General features: G+C 32.2%; 1 long non-coding RNA gene across 1 annotated transcript; it reads left to right on the top strand.

Annotated features, from left to right (window-relative positions):
* The first annotated feature begins 19174 nt into the window (after positions 1 to 19174).
* LOC127855995 (uncharacterized) lies at positions 19175 to 20656 on the top strand. Its single transcript, XR_008037806.1, has 3 exons — positions 19175 to 19340; positions 19760 to 19898; positions 20641 to 20656. It is a non-coding gene; the product is annotated as an uncharacterized LOC127855995 (long non-coding RNA).
* The last annotated feature ends 394 nt before the right edge of the window (positions 20657 to 21050 follow it).

The raw sequence follows: 21050 nt of genomic DNA, 5'->3' as shown, positions 1-21050 counted from the left end.
AATTCCCTGTGTACTGCAAAGATAGGCTTCACGCGACGTGAGCTTTTGTCACCGATTAAAGACGTATTCAATGATGTATTCTTATACCTCATATGCATTTTTGATGTTTGCTAATGTTTTTCAATAAATTAAGATATAAGCGAACATAAAGTTCCTAACGGTGTGTTTACATTATGTCCAGCCCGTGCGTACACCCCTGAAAACCCCGTTGATTATGCACCCTGTAAAGACATTGCAAGTTTCAGCTTCCTATGGCTATTTACTCCAAGGATGACGTTATATAACATAATGCACTCAATTAGATATGAGCCTCAGTTAATTAATATCTATGTTAACGTCGAGAACAAAGGGGTGTTGGTGTGCGCTTTGTATAGAAATCTGTTGACAAAGATTTAACTGGAGTAGCCAGAAAACATTAGAACAGGTAATTTTAAAATCTATGTTTTCTTCTTTGATTACACTTACGAATATTTTTGTTATTGATATTTTTACTTCACACGTCTTTTATTATATGGATTTGAATTGGTTTATACAATCATTCACACTAAAGATTTAAACTATCTGATAAAAATCATCCAGGGTCACCTCCTAGCTTACTATTTTAAAAATTTAACACCAGAAAAAATGGCGACCGCAATTCAACTTCAAATTATTAAAACCCGATTATGTGATTGCATTAAAACATTCGCGCGATATTTATAGAAAGCAGAGCTCTCTTTTGAATTTGTTTTTACTTGCATGTTCGATAATTACAGTGTTTAGCGATTGAATCAACCATTTCGTACAATTAAGTAGACTTTACGTAAGCATGAAGACATAAAATTGGCAGAGGCACAGTAAAGGACATAATAATTTTTTCAAACTCAACGGTTTTTCCACGGTTTATGTTATAAATTAAATTTGTATCATGTGTGTTCATAAATGAAAAACAACTTTTGGTTTGGATATATTCTTATTTCAAGCTACAAAATAATGTTTGGGAGACATGCCGTCTTAATAAGAGTTCAAAAAATATCTATACTTAATGTTTAACCGATTTTGCATCACAAATAGCATAGCATATAAACAGTTTATTTTTCCTAAATTAGTTTTTCATATAAAAAGTACTACAGCTTCAAACCTTGAAACTGCCCGTATATATTATAGAGCAATTACGCCAATAGCTGCAAATACATCTTATACCTTCCAACACGTTTCTTAAAATAACCATCAGTCATGAATACATAATATACTATGAAGCGTTTGAAACACTGTGTTAGTTTCGATTTAGGTAAAAAATAATTTTAAATCTTAATGAATTAATAAAAAAATCAGAGTTAAATAAATGTATGAAAAGTAAAGCACGTACTTCCAAAGATGGCTTAACAGTTGCAAATATTGATGTTGCTCCGAAAACAACCATTTGGATCTGACGAGTTAAACTCAATGTATACTTATTTAAATATGTTTTACTTCGGTCGTTGATACGTCATGGAGAGGCGTAGCCATATTAAGGCATTTGTGCACTGGCTTTCATTGAATGCCAAATTTGTTTGTTAATGTACCATGATTATTTGGCTAAATTTCAAAATATATTCCAGTTATAAATATTACACCAATAACCCTATTAGTGTATGTTTTAGTGTTTACTATTTTTTATGATTTGCCTTTGAACAATATTTAAGATATTGTCTTTATAATCTTCAGTTAACAAATTGTTTTAAGGCACCGAATGCTGCATCAAGTTCACGTTCGTGCAATTGTATTATCATTCAATCTATGTATGGGTATCTTAACAAGAGTAAACATGCATCTTTCACATGCTTTATCTGTGATTTATACATTCTCGTTATGTGAATGTGTTTTTAAACAAACTTGTATTTAAATGTTTAAAATTGACTTTTCCCCCCACATTTTCAAAACAGCGGGATACGCTACTGCCAAAATGGGATATACGTTTTATAAACTTGTTTCTAATTTTAGGACATGAACGAGAAAAACAAAGTTATATAAAATCACACCTAAATGCCTCTTGGGTTGTTGTTGAGCCCATCCTGACATGGATCGGAATGTAACAGATAACATTATTGAATAGCAAATTATAGAATTAAAATATGCATCTTCAAAGAATCACTCTTAAATTGAATCTTAATTAAAAGAGCACCCGTAAAGTAAAAGTAAAATTGTAAAATCAACACCTACAGTCCAAAACACATGTTTAATTATCATAGATCATTGATGCATAGAGCTTTGTTAGTATATTTAAAGGGCAAGTAGTCGGTAACTTGACAAGTTTGAAACGAAAATAATTATTTAAATCGCGTAAACAGCAAAGGTATAATTTACTTTAAAACAATGCATGGTGAAACAGACTATATCTGTTATATACCTGTTAAATGTATGCAAAACTATTAAATTATTACAATTGAAGTTCTATTTTTGCGTCGTGATAAATTGAATGTTCCAATATTATATCAGGTTCGGCACGGACTGAAAAAAGGCTCGGCAATCCTTTTGGCCTAACCTTACATACTGTAAAGACGACATGGCAATAACCGCTTATTCTCTTTATGTATGTGCAACATGTTTTTAAGGAAAACATTGATTGATCTCACCGAGTCATTTTACAACAAACCCAATCAAAATGTTAGAAGCAATCGACATAATCAAGCTAAAAATGGTTTGTTCTCGGAAATTCAGGCCTGAACTATGAATCACCTTGTGCATAACATTTCATAAGGAAATCGAGACTGTGTTGTGGTATTGTGTCCTATTGTAAACTATTACAAAGTTATAGTTCAGAGAGAACCAAATCTTTTTTGTTTCGACTAACCCGCCCGACCTTTTTCCCACCTAAAACTTTATTTTGTATTCAGCTTTGTGTTTCTATCGTTTGCTCCAACTTGACAATATTCAGTACATAAGATGAAGATTAGATTTTGTTACACTTGCTCATATTCGCCTAATTTACTTATTAAATGAAATTAAATTAAATACAAAAACTAAACTTAATGCAATATTGCTTCGGATAATTTTTTATGTCATTCCCTATTCTTATTATTATTTTTAACGAATGCCATTTTCTCTTTGACCTAAGCAGTAACAGTAACAACAGCAAGCGGGTCTGAAATCGAATAAACCCGGACAAATTCTCCTGGATCGCAATAAGACCGATCATGCAACTTCAATTGAACAAAATGGCGTCTGAATTCAGTTTTAGTAGAACTATTAAAGACTAATTTTCCAAATGAAGCGCAATATTTTTTTAAATAAAACAACAATATATGACTGTTAAGAAATCTTTGAAAACAGACTTAAATTCAAAAAGTAACGTTTAAAAAAATCATAGAAAGCTTAAAATATGTCGTTTGGCAATTTTGGTCCAGTGTTTTTAAAGAAGCTAAATGAAAGTAAAATAAATCATTAAAACTTTTTGTATTTGTTATTTAATCAATGTCCTTACAGGATTAAGGTAACAATATTAATAAAATCTATGTAATGCAATTCCATAGCGCTGTAACAAAGTACGAAGATAAGTCAAACAGCTTAAATTGGAGCTACTAAACGGATATATCTTGGTGCAATCAAAATGTAAATAAGCCTCTGGTAAATTGATTTCTATGTAAACTTTCTATACCACTTGCGCGCAAAAAAAAGGATTTCGGCGAACGCATATTATCTGAATCTCTGCACAATTTTAATTTGGTACCCAGAGAACAATGGAGTAGTTGTATTTAAACTCTCTGCTTCGTTATATGTTGCAATTATTGTTTACTTTTGGTATTCATATTGTAACTAAAAAAGTGAAAGAATACAGGCATGGCAGTTTTAATTGATATATATAAATTCGTATGGATGTTTCAACGCTTGCCGAATCAAATAATTTTAAACACCATCTTAAGTATTAAAAATAACCTTATAACACTTTTTTTCTTTGCAAATTCTGTAAAAATATAATCAGATTAAATTTAATAATAAAAAAGTCTCAATAAGCAAAGAAATTATCATAGCCTATCAATATTTTGTATTCTTCATATTTTATTTTTTAATTGTGGTTTTATTGAAGAAAAAAGCATCTTTATATCTTTTAAACTGACCCTTTAATATCATTTAGCATTATGGCAAACCACTTCAATACCATTATATTTTTCCTAACACGTGTCTTGAAAAAAACATCAGTCATTTGTATGTAATCAACTATGAAGCGTTTGAAACACACTTAGTTTCGATTGATGTTAAACAAAATATGTAATTCATTGATGTATCTAAAGTAAAACAACTTATCTCCAAAGGACGCTTAGCAGTTCCAAATATATGTGTTGCTCTAGCAAGCAACTCTCGGGGTCTAATCAGACAATTTAAAATGTGTGTTACTTCGGAAGTTGAAACGTCATCAAGCGGAAGTTGACACGTCATCAAGCGGCGTAGCCATTTGAAGGAATTGTTTTCACTGGTTTTTACATTATACAAGATGTATTGTAAATGTACCACGATGATTCGGATGGATACAAATCAGTTAACAAACTATCAATATTAGAGCAATAACACTTATAGTGTATTTATATCTACGTCTTTATGATTGGTCTTCACAAGAATATATTGGCAACTGGTTTAACGCATTTCAGTTACCAGATTATGTTCAGTTATTACATGATTGAGGTAACCTTTGTGTCCCTCAATTATTTTTCCGTTACTTTATCGATATCATTCAATAAGTTAGGCAACCGTTTTTAACATGCTTTATCTGTGAGGATATTTTATTTAAATTAATGCTCTTTCAAACAACCTTTTAAAATGTTTAGTCTACCGATGTCTGCCGAGTAAGACCGTTTAAGAATCTATAAAATATCGCTTATCGTTGATTGTATCTTCAACGTGTTCAAGACAACAAGTAAAATACGCTGCTGCTCAAATGGAGAAAATGTTTTATAAGATGTGTGTATAACATGAGGATGTCTTAGAGAAAAACAAAGTAATAAAACAACACACCTTAATGCCTTGAGGGTTGTTATTGGGTGAATTACAAATTACAATCAGATATTTAAGTTGTATTCATTCTTACATGTAAAATGTATTAGGGCATATAGTGTTTAGGTATTGCTTTAATTCAATTCAGTTGTTTATATAAACAAGCAGAAAATATTCATGCAAACACTACATATGTCGATTCTAGCGATCAAGAACAGTATTAATTTAAAACCATTCACGGTTACGAAGACGATTTATGTTAATTGTATGCAAACTTGTTAAATAAGTAATTAGAGGTCGCCGTGGTGTAATGGATATGGTGTCCGCATAGCGACCGGGAGGTCACGGGTTCGATCCCCACCGTGGGAGCGTTCTTTAGATCTCCCCCAAAGACACCAAGTACTGGTTCTAGGCCCAGGAAACGGACTCGAGAGCGTTTATATAAGCCCTAGGCTTTCGATGAAATCGAACTAAAATAAATAGGTTTAAACTAAATAAGTATAATTATAGGTTATTAAACTGTGTGTACGTGTTTAAATTGTAGCTGCTGGACTGCGTCCGGAAAACCATTCTACTTCAATGACATCATGTAATATTGAATATACATCAAAAGGAGTTTTAAGTTTAGTTTAACGTGAAGACTAGATTCGTTGGAATTTATTGCAGGCGTTAAAGACAAATTACTCTCCGATAGACGCTATTTCTTAAATATGTGGGACCGCGGTACATACGGCTACGGTTCCGGCGCTTATGCTTTAAGAAGTGTTAACCCTTACTAAAGCTCTTTGACCTTGGTGAATATTGATGCATTAATTGTTTTCGTAGATGCAGATACAGAATTCCTAGGTAAATATATCTGATATAATCCCATTTGCAAAAGCAAAATCCGCAAAGAAAATAAGCCCGTTCGTTGTAAATCAAATCAATTACGCAATATAAACCGCGTTATGATATTCCATTAAAATATAAATTTCGTTTTATTAATTATCGTTATAATTATTAAAGGAATTGTATCAGTTTCGGTAAACAGTTTCTGACAATAATGAAATGCCTTTCTATGCATTTTTGGTAGCAAATTCAATAAGACAGCAATCACATAAGCTCCATATAAGCTCCTGTCATGTTGTTATCATACAAGATTGTAAATATTACTTTTAGGAAATTGCTGAGGATATTTGACTTTTAGTAATAGTCCTATAAATTCAAAACCTGAGTTTCTTATACTGACCAAATATTTTCTTATGGCAATATATATGACCATCAAAACCATAAAATTGTCCGACGTATTTGAGAAAGAAATACATAGCAAATACATTTTTTAAAGACAGTAAAATTGCAATATCAATTTAAAAAATTAACAAAAATCAAATGCTAATGTATGCTAATTAGGTTCATAACAAGACATTTTGTATTTTGGGTGATTTATTTAACATAAGTCTATGCTTCAAAATTTGTTTTATCTAACTACCTAACATAAAACTGTTTTATCTTTGGATTTATCAAAAGGATAAGTAAACATATTTATACAAAAGAACTCGTAATCCAAGAAATATATTTGACCTATTCCGTTCTAACATACTAGTATCTCAAGATCAAATCAAAAACGTCATAACAAGTTACTTGCTCATTATTGATTCCGGTTGTATTCAATATTATTACCTAATACTTCAAAATGAAAATACATTTTTCTATTTTTTGTTTCGGTTTGGTATTGAAATGATAGGATGGTTAACATTTCAAAAATGTTTACTCAATACGAATCACACTTGTAATCCTACAGATCTACTTTTAAAGGGTGAGACTACCCCAACAACAGTGGTTATCGGCGAGGGGAGGTAACCTCTGCGAGCTTAAACGTTCACATGTGGTGTTAGTGTTGTAAATTTAGTTGTATTGCATCTAAAGATAAACTAATCCATATAAAAGTGTCTTAATTTACAATATATTGGAATGGAGAACCTTACGATACACACTTATTTCAACAAGATGGAGTAAACAACTATTGTATCTGAATTACATAAAAACTCTTCAAACCGCCTTTGCATTGATATGATAATTCATTAGACCAACTGTCTATAAAAATGATATTATAAAACACGGAAAATCAAGGAAAAGAAATCGGTGCAAATTTAGACATCGGAAATAGTCAAACCGCAAACGGAATGAGATACATTTCCGAATGATGCGTCTCAAGAATTTCATATTTGGGTTACAAATATTATGATCCTAATAGTAATGTGAACCTAATAGTAATGTGTCTGTTCTTAACAAAAAGGGGTCAATATGAACAAACAAAAAATGATCCTCTCCCATTCAATGGCATTCGTTAGTATTTAAAAAAAGCTTGCAACAACAAACACTTGTGTCCCAGCTCATTTACAAGCGAATATACCTATATATTCTTTACTCCAAGTCGTGTAAGTGTGTTAATATCAATTCATTATTTAAATAATGAAATTAGATTATGCGTTTAACATCAATGTGGTTTCGACGTATACAATCTTTAAACATATATGTTATGATAACTTGCCTACTAGCATTATTGGTTTCTTCTAAACAAGTCGCGATGTCGTTTTTCATCCATAAATCTGTGTGTTTTACTTGACGTCAATTGACGTCAATGTGGAAGAATACTTTTACTTAGATTCAATTAAAATTTGTTAAGAACGTGAACAAATAAATAGATTTAACATGACTCATATTTTGAGTTTTAATAAATTTAGTACGTGCAGCAGATTAAACACGGCTTAAACTTCTAAGAAGTATTGGATTCAAATTGAATTTTAATTTCAGAAATGCGTATTTTAGTCGGATTTAACAAAGAATATATCGGAACGTTCTATGTACTGACGCGGGAAGGCTAAATATTTAAACAAACAAATATATTTTATGATAATTATTATAAATTAAATCTGTACTGTAATCATCTGATTTAAGACAATGAACCATTGTGATAAATAACGTAATGATTGAATGTTGTAAGCTTACGTATTGAACACTATCATGTTTGTCAATTAGTAACGAGAAGAAGTTGGAAGACAATTGTTTTGTTCCACTTTCACTATGTAAACGTTTCATTAATGTTGCTCTGGTTTTGATTAAAAATAAAGTAGTTAAAGGAAATAATTATATTGAAATGAATGGTTATGTTATGATATAGTGTTTGTTTACAATAAAATATTTCATAACTTTTGGTTTGCATAGATCGTTCAAATGTATTTTGTGAGCTCATGTTTGTTTTAGTAACTTATTTTGTGTCGTGCGTATTAATTTTTGCTGCAAAAGACGGTTTGGAATAAGATAACTTGCGATCGATACTGGACCTCACTCTACTGTATAATGCATCTTGACATTAATTATACTATTATATTTGGAGACATTCATAAAGTTACTTACAGTGTGAAATCATGATTGTATTAATTAATTTTCTTGAAACTTACACACACCCCAGTTTAGTTTTACCATATTCATTGGTTCAGAAAAGAAACATTACAAGAGCCATAAGCATATCAATAAATAATTTAACCTAAAATAGATAAAAGGCAAGCACCTTCGATGCTTATTCTTGTTCTTTTCCGTGCTGGTAATACACAAGAAGAAAATGCAATATCGATAATTAATGATGCTATCGTAATGCTAAACCATATGTAAAAGAAAAAAGTTCGTATTGCCACACACCTATATGGGATCAGGGGGAGGGGAGATATACGAATACGTTTAGCTGCTGCAATGACGCCTTGGACACGCTGAAATAGATATTTGTTGTTTAAGCCGATTTCTAAGTAGAATATTGCTTAACGTAAATTGACAAGGAAGATTTGAAACAAAGTAGTTAAGTATGTAAGCAAAATTTGGGCGCTGCAAGAAAAAATGCGATGGCGTTTCATCTGCACAAGAGGCGCAAAAAGGAATATAAGTGATGTTTCTACGGTTTTATTTATAGTTAAATGTGTTACAACCTACAAATAGTCGGAAGTGGTAGATCTGCGACTTTCGATGGCCATTAACATAAAAATGTGGGGTTTGTGTCTGTTTTTGATTTTATATTTGAATGCAGTTACCGTAGTATTGTTTTGTGTGGGCGATGGAAGAGAATTCCATAGTCGGATGACTTAGGGCAGGAATGAAGACCCGTACATCTGAGTGTTTGTGAATATTGCTGGAATATCGTTATTGCTACGAAGCGAATATGTGCGATCGGAGTGTACGGTATGATGGGTTAAGGTTGTTCGCCATTTACAAAGGAGAATTAACTTATGATTATTGTGCTCTGTCGACTTGGGTTTCCTATTTACGATCATCTCGGAGACAGTCAAGGCTTCATAATTTGGAAGCGCCAGAAACGATCCTTGCAACCCCGTTTTAGACGGCTTTAGTATCATTACTAAGTTCAGTTGAGCAATTTACCCACATGACATCGTCATTGTTTGGTTCTGTGCATTTTGAAAGTTGGCCCATGCTGTATAATCGTTTGAGGTTTTTGTGAGTATTTGTAGTCGTTTGCTCTTGAGACTCGTATTGAGTATTGTTTTGTTCATCCAATGTACATCGTTTCATACATACATAACTTCTTTGCTATGAATATTTGAAGAGGCAGTAGCTAAAATGACGTTGGATAAGGTATCGTCAATGTTGTCCATATTTTCGCTATTAAGAGCTGAGGTCCAATCAGTAGAATTAGGAAGTTGCCTGTACTTTTTGTAGTCGCAATCTTTAGAGACCCATATTTAACGCCTGTCACAAGGCTGTGCTGGTTTGGTGAGTTTAAAACAGAGACAATACGGAAGTGGAAACGTGTGAGATTTGGAATGAAGAGATCTGCAACAAAGCTGGAAACGACGTTTCGTGGGTGTTTGATAAACTTAAGATATATGATATACTGTGAATGTTCAGTAATGTGCGTCGGGGAATTTATTATTTGTTTTGCATTGTAGAAGTGTTACAATCTGCTTATTTCATTTGACAGTGAGGCTCCAATATCCACGTTGAAGTCGCCCGTTACAACTATATGCGCTCCATATTCAATCACTGGGTGTTGTTTGTGTCGGGTGGACGATATATTCCACCAATTTGAAGTTTGCGCCGGTTAAAATGAATTTCGACCCACAGGGCCTCTAGACCATTTATTAATAGATATGGCCGTTCAACCGCCTTAATGGTGTTCCAAACATATATAGCAATTCCTCCACCAGCTCTATCTCGTCTGTCACAGCGAAACGGATAATTAAGGTTTGGTATTCCCAAGTCGAATTAGACAAGGTTGCATTAAGCCATGTTTCAGTGAAGACGAGAATATTACATGGTTGAGATTCGATTTCAAGAATATCGATTTTCGGCATTTTGCGTTGAATATTGATGTGCATTATAGCAAGAAAATTATAGAAAAGGTCCGGAAGGGAATGGAATGTGGATTCAGCCATGGTTTGCTGTAACGAATGATTGGGGTTGATTTCAACATCGCCGGATGCAAATTAATAGATTGTGTAAACGCATCCAGGCTGATGGCGTCGTGGTCATTCGTCTTACAGGGGAATACATACGTTTGAGGTAACATGTCATGCTTAGAGATGTTTGACGCCATAGAAGAACAAAACAGACATAAATAGATGATGATACGGACCAGAAACCGCCCTAGACCGACTGACAAGTGTGTGACATACTTAAAGAGATAATTATAAAAAATCAGCATGCTGTCATGAAGCTTATGACGTTATGGGCTAATGTGAAAATCATTCGTTTCTCTTGTATGTTAACGTTCAGTTTGAGCAAGTGAATATACATATGTTTGCTGATCACGTGTATGTTATTATGCAGGTAAGATAAATATATGTATGCATTTAGAAATCGGTTATCTAATTTACAAATTGGTTGTGAGACACCAGGGTTACTGTATATAACTCAATTTATGTTGGTGTTTAACGAATAGAAGGCATTGAGTGTGATTCAAGCATTTGAAATTGTATCCTGATACAACAAGAATATTCACAATCGTTTAATACTAAAACGTGCTTAGTAAGGCTCGAACCATAATTCGAGCGAGAAATACTTCAACATGAAGATAAACCAGTTGACTAAAATGCATGAGATACACTAAGTTGACATAAATATGAAGTCGCGTTTGCTGATAACTTATATTAAAACTGTATTTTTCGTATGGTGTTAAACAATTTCAATTTGGCACATAATTTAAAACACCAAAGTGCACTATCATTATACAATTTGTACATGGCATAAGCAAAGTTTGTAGCGTGTATATTTAAAAAAATCTGAACCAATATTATTTTGTGCCACTCTTTAAAGTGATATTGTGGCCATTTTTCACTGTTGAATTGAGATGAAACGATTTAACAGATCATAAGAATAAGTTAAAATGTGGTAACTGATAAATTATCTGCATCATCTAGCTACCAGTTTTTTTATAAAAAATATATATCATTTTCAATATTTTACAGGACTCGTCCAGTCCTCTAAGCCGAAATAATCCGAAAAACATGTTGTGTCTTTGTGTCGTATGAACGAATCTGCATGAAAACTACATTTAGACTCACATCGTACATTGAATCATTTCTGTCGTCAGTTGTAAAAACGAAAGTACGGTTGATATTCAAAGGGATTATTTTTCTCTTTCCGGGATATAGTTTTAGTATGTTGAAGCTGCATTAACAAATATAAGTGTATATGAAGTGAAACACCAAAAATAAACAACGGTTGCGCTAGACACCTATATACTGTTAGATGCCCATAATATCACTGTAAGTCAACCCTCTCTTCTAAAGTCGCATAATGCGTTGGCAAATACGGGCATTGGCTGTAGTTTATTAATTAAAGTATTTTATTGTGGCGTATTTATTTGAAAATGCCACTCTCAATATACTTTTAAAATATCAACATAGCGTAGGATACATAATATAAAACGATATGTCTTTTTTAGATATATATTATTTAGCCGGTATATCGTCAAGCGTTATGTTAATTATTAAACTGTTTGAAATGTTACACACTTGCCACGACTATCAACACTAACTTTTCCATGGCTATGTCCTTGCACAAAACGTTATACGCTTACACATGATTTTATACGTAACCCTTTTCAGTTACTATAATAACAAAAGATTTTCAAACCTTAGTATGCTTTAACTGGCTCGCATGTAAAAATATTAGTGTATTTCTCGTGTCACAAAATCACTTTCTAAAAGTGTATATGTTTACAATATGTTTTCACTGTGAAATCATTTTATTTTGAGACGTAATTGTAAGAATTTGTTGATTAAAGGGACCTTTTCACGTTTTGATAAATTGGCAAAATTAAAAATAGTTGTTTCAGGTTCGCAGAGTTTCGTTTTAGTTATGATATATGTGTCGAAACAGTAATACTGAACTTTTATCATTCTCTAAAATAGCAATGATATGCATCTGTTGTCGATTTAAAAACCTGAAAATTATAAAGCGTTGCAACGCGAAACAATGAATAATTTGGAGAGTTCTGTTGTTGTCGTAACATTTTGTAAAACAACGAGGATTGCTTACATAAAGTACTTAATACATCACCCATGCTATGAGCACGGATGGTCGAGTTGTCTAAATGGATAGACTTTTACTCCAGGACTCCAAGGGTCAGTGGTTCGAGCCCTGTTGACGGATACTTTTTTATCTTTTCTGAAATGTATTCTTAATTTTTTACAGGAGCGATTTAGATCCAATTTGTACATTTTTTTCAATATAAAGTATTTAAATACAAACTTCAATACATGCCAGAATCTGTATAAAGGCCCCTTTAATACGGGCCCCGAGCCAAAACTTTTTTAAAGTTTAAATTGCCATCATTGTCTTTATTTATGGTACGATAAACATTGAGAATATAAGCATTAAGACGATTTGACTAAATTTATTTCATAAATTTTTCTTTACCAAACAATTGTTAATTTAAAATTGATACAAAAACAATCATATGGTTATCGTGATTACATCACTGGTATTGGTTTTTCTTCATGCTGATGACCGTGTGTGCATTCGTCTTAAGTAAACGAACATTCTGAAATGTCAACGATAAAATTTATCCACAGTGACAATTTCCTTATGATAAAAGGAGATAAATGTTCGAAATTAAAATGAAAATGCAGATACGTTTATTTTTAAGGGCAGGAAATATAGAAATCTGAATCTAAACGCAGAAAAAATATATTCAACTTTGAGACCAAATGCATATATCTTTAATAAGTATTGCATAACCCTTCACAGTACTAAAATAGTCATGGCTGAATTATGAGGATGCTTAATCTTAAAACATACGTATCTGCTACGCAGTACAAACGAGTCAGATCACACTATAAACGTGATTATATTGAATAAGAATCAAAACAAATAGCCTCAATGGATGCACGTGATACATAAATGCATTAACTATTACATTTATTAGATTCATAAATGTATCAATAATGTGGAACACCTATATAACCAAAGTGCATATTATATAGTTTCGATTAATTTAACATATATATGAGTCAAATATTTTTTTCTTAAAACCCGTACCATCATCATAAGCATTGCAGGTGAATGATTGTCGACTAAAGATTAGAAAAGGTTATCAATCACACGAATTTTTAATATGATATGTTAAGGAATCTTTACTATAATATGTTAAGGAATCAACCGCAATATGCAACCTGCAAATTTATCAAAGGAAAAACTAAAAGTGCAGAAACAAACATATTGCACAATAGGAATCATATTTTGACAAAGAATTCGGCATCAAATGTTCATTGAACCGTTAAGAATGGCACGCTACGCCGAAATCGTAAAACGCGTCAATGTTAATAAAAAAATACATATAATTCCAAATAATTATTACTTTGTTATTATTCAAACTTCAACTGATTTGAGTGATATTTAATGGATAAGGAGTCAAATGTGTTCTTGAAAATTCCTTTTTAATAATAACAAATAAATTGTGTAACACATAAGTTAACTACGAACAAATCACAATATATTTATTAAATCTTAAATTTTCCCATTTTTGTATTTGTAAAACAAAGAATCAGAATAGCATACCCAATAATCATCATTGAATGCAAGTCTACAGAAACGACTTAAACATGAACAAAATAGAAACACTGTGGGACCATTTTCCTCATTAGAATAATCACTGTACTATTGTTTTGTTCTTTTCGCTATGAGTCAAATTGTATAACGTTACGAACCGCGTAGTTTGTGTTTGTCGACAAATACTTGAGCTTCTGGTACAGCATTTTAATATATGATAGATATGCGTGTTAAACTGTATTGTTTGCTTGTTGTTGTGTTGTTTTAAAAATACAGAATACGAATAATGATTTCAAAAATTATCATTCAATGGAATCCTAAAAAAATTGACATTAGTGTTGAGAAATGGTTTCTGCTTTCATGCTGAGCAATTCTATTACAGAACATCACGATTGAATCGACCTTTCCATACAATTTAGTACACACTCCGTTTGAGTTAAGACATAAAACTGGCAGATGAACAGTATACGGCGTCAATATAAAATTAACACAACAACAAGGTTTTTTCACGGCTTATGTTCTAAAATAAATTTCTTTAATGTGTGTTCTTAAGTGAATGTTTAGAGGCTCTCAAAAATAGTAGTCGCGTATGTTCTTATTTCCAATTACAAAATATTGTCTGAGAGACATACCGTCGTAATAAAGGTTCACAAAAACATGGATTTGTAATGTTAAACAGTCACATTTTGCTACAAACTAACCTAGAATATAAACATTTAGTATTCCTCATTTAGTTGTTTTATAGAAAGAAAAATAAACTTCCTCTTCAAACCTTGAATCTGTCCCTAAATCATCGAGCAATTAGGTCCATCGCTGCAAACATCTTATATTTTCCTGCACGTGTCTTGAAATGACCATCAGCCATGTGTATTTAATACAATAACCCGTTTGAAACACATTGCACATTGATAGTTTTGAGTTATTCGAAGTATATTATAAAACTCTTCTTTAAATGATTTAATCCATATATTGTTAATAATTTAAATGTATTAAAAGTAAATCTCTTACTTCCAATGGTCGCTTTACAGTTGAAAAGACCGATGTTACTCTGGCAAACAACTCGCGGAGTCTTGAACTTTTCAGTCAAATCAAATAACGTTTAATATGATTGTATTTGGTAATTGACACGTCGCTGAGTAGCGTAGCCATGTAAAAGAATTGTACGCTACATTTTATTGAATGCAAGATGTGTTGGTAAATGTACCACGATAACTTCAGGTAACAAAATATCAATTATATATTTCGCGAAGAAAAAAATGCAAAGACATGCGTTTATAGTCTGATTATGATACTAGATTCATCTAATACCGAATTATACATTTACCCTCCAATTCCTTGGATATAATTAGTACGATTTTATATCACAAATAACACTTAAAGTGTATGTGTTTTCATTTTTTATGAATTGCCTCTGTAAGCATCTATTTTAATAGTGTTAGCATTTAGGTTACAATTTAGGTTACTAAATTGTATTTTGACACAGGATAATACAATAAGGTCGAATTCGTGTAATTTAATCATGGTTCAAATACTTTATGGGTATCCTGTGCATAGATTGCATATGTATGTACATGCTTTTTCGGTGATTATCATGTAGTCTTTTAGTACATGTATTTTGAAACAAACTTATATTTTACATGGTAACGATGTTATTCCGCTTTACGTTGTTTTTTTTTAGGCTTAAAGCGAACGTATATCAACGACTGTTCATTCACAACAGTAGGATACGCCTCTCCTAATACAGTGGAGACAGTTTATAATCAAAGTACTGACAGAACTGGTGTGACGATGCTTTTGAGAGGATGGGTATAAAAGCATCAAGTTAAGTTTATCTACATCACCACAATCACCACAATTGTGTATGTTGGTACGAAAAAAAATTGGTACAAACATTTTTCGAAAAAAATTTGGGTATGAAAACAAATTTGGGTACGAACAAATATTTGGGAACAAAAAAATTGGGACCGAAAAAAATGTGGGTACGAACAAAATATTGGGGATGACAACCTGTCAACGTGTTGTTTTTGCTGGCACGAGAGGGCGATTACACTCAATGTGTTCACATTTTGACCATAGGCTTTTTCAATGATCTTTATAGTATGGGTAGCTTTGATATTATTTATTGCTATCATGTAACTGTATGGAACGCCATAACTGCCTTAACATGACAAAGTATATTACATGACTATCTTTATCAGTATATGATGTTGATTTTACATTATATGCTGTTACTTTGGCATTATACGTCAATAATTAATGATATTATGATGATAATTTACCATGATATGATGCTAACAGTCCATTAAATAATGCTAAATGTTCACTATATGATGCTCACTGTACATTATATAATAATCAGTGTCCATTATATGATGCTCATTGTACATTATATGATGCTAACTCTCCATTATATGATGCTAACTCTCCATTATATGATGCTCACTCTCCATTATATGATGCTAACTCTCCATTATATGATGCTAACTCTCCATTATATGATGCTAACTCTCCATTATATGATGCTCACTCTCCATTATATGAATTTTGATGCTCACTCTCCATTAAATGATGCTCACTATCATTTATATGATGCTCACTCTCAATTATACGATGCTCACGTTCAATTATATGATGCTCATTTTACATTATATGGTGCTCACTTTTCATTATATGATGCTCACTGTTCAGTATATGATGCTCATTCCCCATTATCTGATCCTCATTTTTCATTATATGATGTGCAAATTTCATTATACGATGGTCGAACGTAGAACAAGTGTATTTCTCGGCAAAGTGAATCATTTACTGTATTAGTAGCGCGAGCAAGCCCGTGCTTTTTATCAAGCGTCTCAGTTCTCCTATAAACATGTATATTACATGAATATATAAGGGGAGGATTCTATGTAGAAAAGATGGTCGAAACGTATTTTTAAATATTCCTAAACACCAATATAAGTTTTGCATTGATCTAAGATTTAAATTCGCGGCATCATGTTTATATAAGCCGTCTTATGAACATGTGCATATCTGCACGGTTGCCTCCCTTTGTTGTTAGCTAACTAAAGAAGCATGGCCGTCCGCAAATGGTCGAAAAAGTGTTGCAAGAAATAATCATAGGCGCTCGATGTCAATGATTATATTTAATATATTTTAATATATTTTAATATCGCTTATTGAAATCCGCGCGAAGGCCGGGAACCTCGATCTTTAAATATCAATAACAGTCAAGAAACACAACGGGCGCCAGATTTGATTTTTGAATCGGTGATTTTTTTCTGGAAACCACCATGGCAGACCAAATCCAGTTAAACAATTGGTAAGGAATGATTCATGTGTATGCAATTTACAACATATTTTGTTGATTACCCCATTAATTTAGTGAAACAATAGTTACAGGAATTTATCACATCGTCTGCATACACGCATGTACATGATTGTTATTGATATTTAAAGATCGAGGTTCCCGGCTTGCGCGCAGATTTCAATAAGCGAGCGGGTGACAGCGATTAAATTATGCATAATGATGCACTTGCGGTGCTTCAGAAAATGGCGAGTGATTTACCTTGTCAATTTCTATGTACATAGTCGAACTTTTTTTTAAGCAGACGTTTTGTCGGAAGATTTTTATTGATTTAGTATGTGTTTGCATTATAATAAACTACGGGTAACAAAAAACAAAATAATAATAATAATTTTTTTTTAAATATAATCATTGACATCGAGCGCCTAAGGAAATAATCCTCCATACACTGTTAGCATTTTTTTGTTGGCCAGGGAATCGAGTTTGAATCGTTGACACACTTGTCAGACAATGAACTCGGTCATCCACATATATCTATCCTATCGATTAAAACGTTCACATCACCATGAACAATTCAGCCTTAACAATAACACCCGGCAATAACAATTCATCAACATGGAAATTTAAATAGTCCCCAGTCCCCCAATCATAATTTGAGCATTGCATAATTATAAATAATGAGCATAAAATAAAGAACTAGCACCAGAATATAGCAAAAGGATCAGACATCATAATCGATCATACATTGAACAATGTGCATCATTTAATGTGCAATGATATTCATAAAATGGACTGTGACCATCGTATAATGGAGAGTGAGCATCATATAATGGAGAGTGAGCATCATATAATAGACGAAAAGCATCGCAAAATTGAGAGTGAGCATCGTAAACTTGAGAGTGGGCATCATATAATTGAGAGTGAGCATCATATAATGGAGAGTGAGCATCGTATAGTTGAGAGTGAGCATCATATACTTGAGAGTGAGCATCGTATAATTGAGAGTAAGCATCGTAAAATTGAGATTGAGCATCATATAATTGAGATTAAGCATCATATAATGTAGAGTGATCATCATATAATTGAGAGTGAGCATCATATAATGGAAAATGAGCATCATATGATGCATAGTGAGCAACATATAGTGGAGAGTGAGCATCGTTTAATGGACAATTAGCATCATATAATGGGCAATGAGCAACAGCAACATATTATGGAGAGTGAGAATCATATGATGGACTATGATTATCATAATGGACAATGAGCAGCATATAATGGACAATAAGAATCATATCATGGACCGTGAGCATCATATAATGGTAAAATATCCTCATACTATCGTTAATTAACAACGTTTGATGCCAAAGTAACATCATTTAATATATATTCAACATCATATGATTATATATATAGTCATGAAATATATGTTTTCATGTTAAGGCAGCTATGGCGTTCCATATAACTGCATGATTGTGTATATGTTGACAATACACAAAGCATAAATAATGATATAAATATACTGATTGAGCTTATAATAATCTGAGAACTATAGCCAGGGGACCGTTTCAATAAGCTCTCGTAAGTATGTTACGACTCGTAAACCAGTTGCGATTATCGCAACTTGCCATTTTGCGTTTCAATAAACTTTCGCAACTTACGATATCGTAGAATTCTCTCGTAAGTCTACGAGACGTAGAGAAGCAGTCGTAGTTACGTCGAAAACAAAATGGACGCCGCGTATGTTGTGCATATAGACGCCGAATAAGAAGCTTTTGGCTCCGTCTTTTTATCGACGACAATACAGAGCAAGTTAACATGTTGTTTTTTATCCCTTGATTACTTTCTGCAAAATATTTAACGTTGGAATCAATAGGTTAGTTACTGCCCTTTGTTTATATTCGATAAGGATGAATAAATCAAAACAAATTGCAATTTATCATACGTGAAAACCCTATGTGTTTATTATGTGTGTGATTCAATTATATTGTTCAACAGCAGTTGAAGTATATGCGCTTCCCGCCGCTCAAATTATTGTGCAATGATTAATTTTGCTGTAAGCTTTTATCTTCATTGCAATTTGCATGTGATTTCGGAAGTTTTTTTGTTCGGATAAGTACTCAATGGAGCCTTGTTTTTTATTGGTAAACGTTTGTTATCAACGCTATACAACTCGTTACAATCTATTCCTTTTTTTGTATTATGTTTATTTAATATTCTGTAAGAACGATACATGCATTGCTAAATTATGTTGGATTGTAAAATGTGCCCAGTTAGGCAACTGTTAGCCTACATGTGTATCAAACCTTCAACCACAAAACACCAAAGTGATCATGAAATAACAAATCAATTACTGAGTTATCAAAATATCTTGTTGCTCTTGAACACACATACACAACAGTAACATATTATAGTATTTTCATTACATAAGAAGACTAGTATTATTCACTTTTTCATTTTGTACTACACCAACAGGTACTCATCACTGACATCAGTTAAAGATTTTTGGCCAAAGGAAACATCTATTCCAAGCTGGCAGATCTTCATGGAATCAGCAGATCATCTTTCGTTAATTGACATGCCTTCACGAGTTCAATCAGCAAACATATGATCGGTAAATGTCTTTATTGCTATAATCAATTACTCAATCATGATTTTAAACTGTTTTAGAATTTTTTTTATTTATTTAAATACATCATGTCTTACATATAGGATCTGGCACGAGTTGTCATATCATACCATATTTCATTAAACAAGTTTAGGAATTTTGTATGTAAACGAGCCTTTGGCGAGCTTACTAATGAATTTCCTGGATGAGTTTAAAAAAATATGGTACACGTATGATATGACAACGAGTGTGAGATCTTTTTAATCACATGCTTTTAAATGAGCAAATTAAATAAGTATTAACGCAAACATAATGATAAATCCCAAATGATGTTTACATTTCGTGGCATCATTTGACGTTGCAACGTCATTTCGGTGAAATAACAAAATGCGATTTGTCAATAAACGAAAACTAAGCCAATGAAAACGCTTAAAAAGTATATTACACATGTGTAACAGGGTATAGCATGTGATAAAATCTCATATAGATTTTGGGTCAAATAATTAAAGTTAAAATTATTTTTCATTTAACAGGGATGGTACAATCATAATTTATTTACTTTTCATCTTTTTTTATTCCTCATTTGTTTTTTTTATTTGATACATAAACTATATGTGAATAAAAAATCAATAGATGATGAAAATTTGAGCACAGTAAATAAATGAAAATTTAAACACAGTTAATCAAATCATGTGTATAAATGCTTTATCATGTACTGTTAATTTGAAACACATGATACATTCCATAGGTTTCCAGTCCGTGTGCAACCAGTGATTTTTTTTGCTCAAATTTACAGCCGATTTTCGGCTGCTTCCCAATCGCAAAAATACACGTTTTTTCCCCAAAATCTGACCAAAATTTCCCAAAAAAAGCCCTAATTCCAAAAAAAAAAAAAAAATTTTTTTTTTTTTTTTTTTTTTTAGAAACAAGTCTCATCTAACTTAATTATGATTTTATACATTTAGATCTCAACTTTATTTTGTAAACAAAATATATAACTTGAATTTAGTCATTTTTGTCCATAAATCATTCCCAAACTTGCCACTTTTATTGATTGAAAAAAATCCCAATTTGACCAGACTCCTTTTCTAGAAAACTCCCTGAACATGCACTTAAAAACAATATCACTTCTGTTACTTATAATCCTATTTATAATGC

This window comes from Dreissena polymorpha, chromosome 13, assembly GCF_020536995.1.
Source record: "Dreissena polymorpha isolate Duluth1 chromosome 13, UMN_Dpol_1.0, whole genome shotgun sequence".
Classification (NCBI taxonomy): Eukaryota; Metazoa; Mollusca; class Bivalvia; order Myida; family Dreissenidae; genus Dreissena; species Dreissena polymorpha.
Note: the sequence above shows the minus strand (reverse complement) of the source record. Positions and strands in the feature narration are given on the sequence as shown.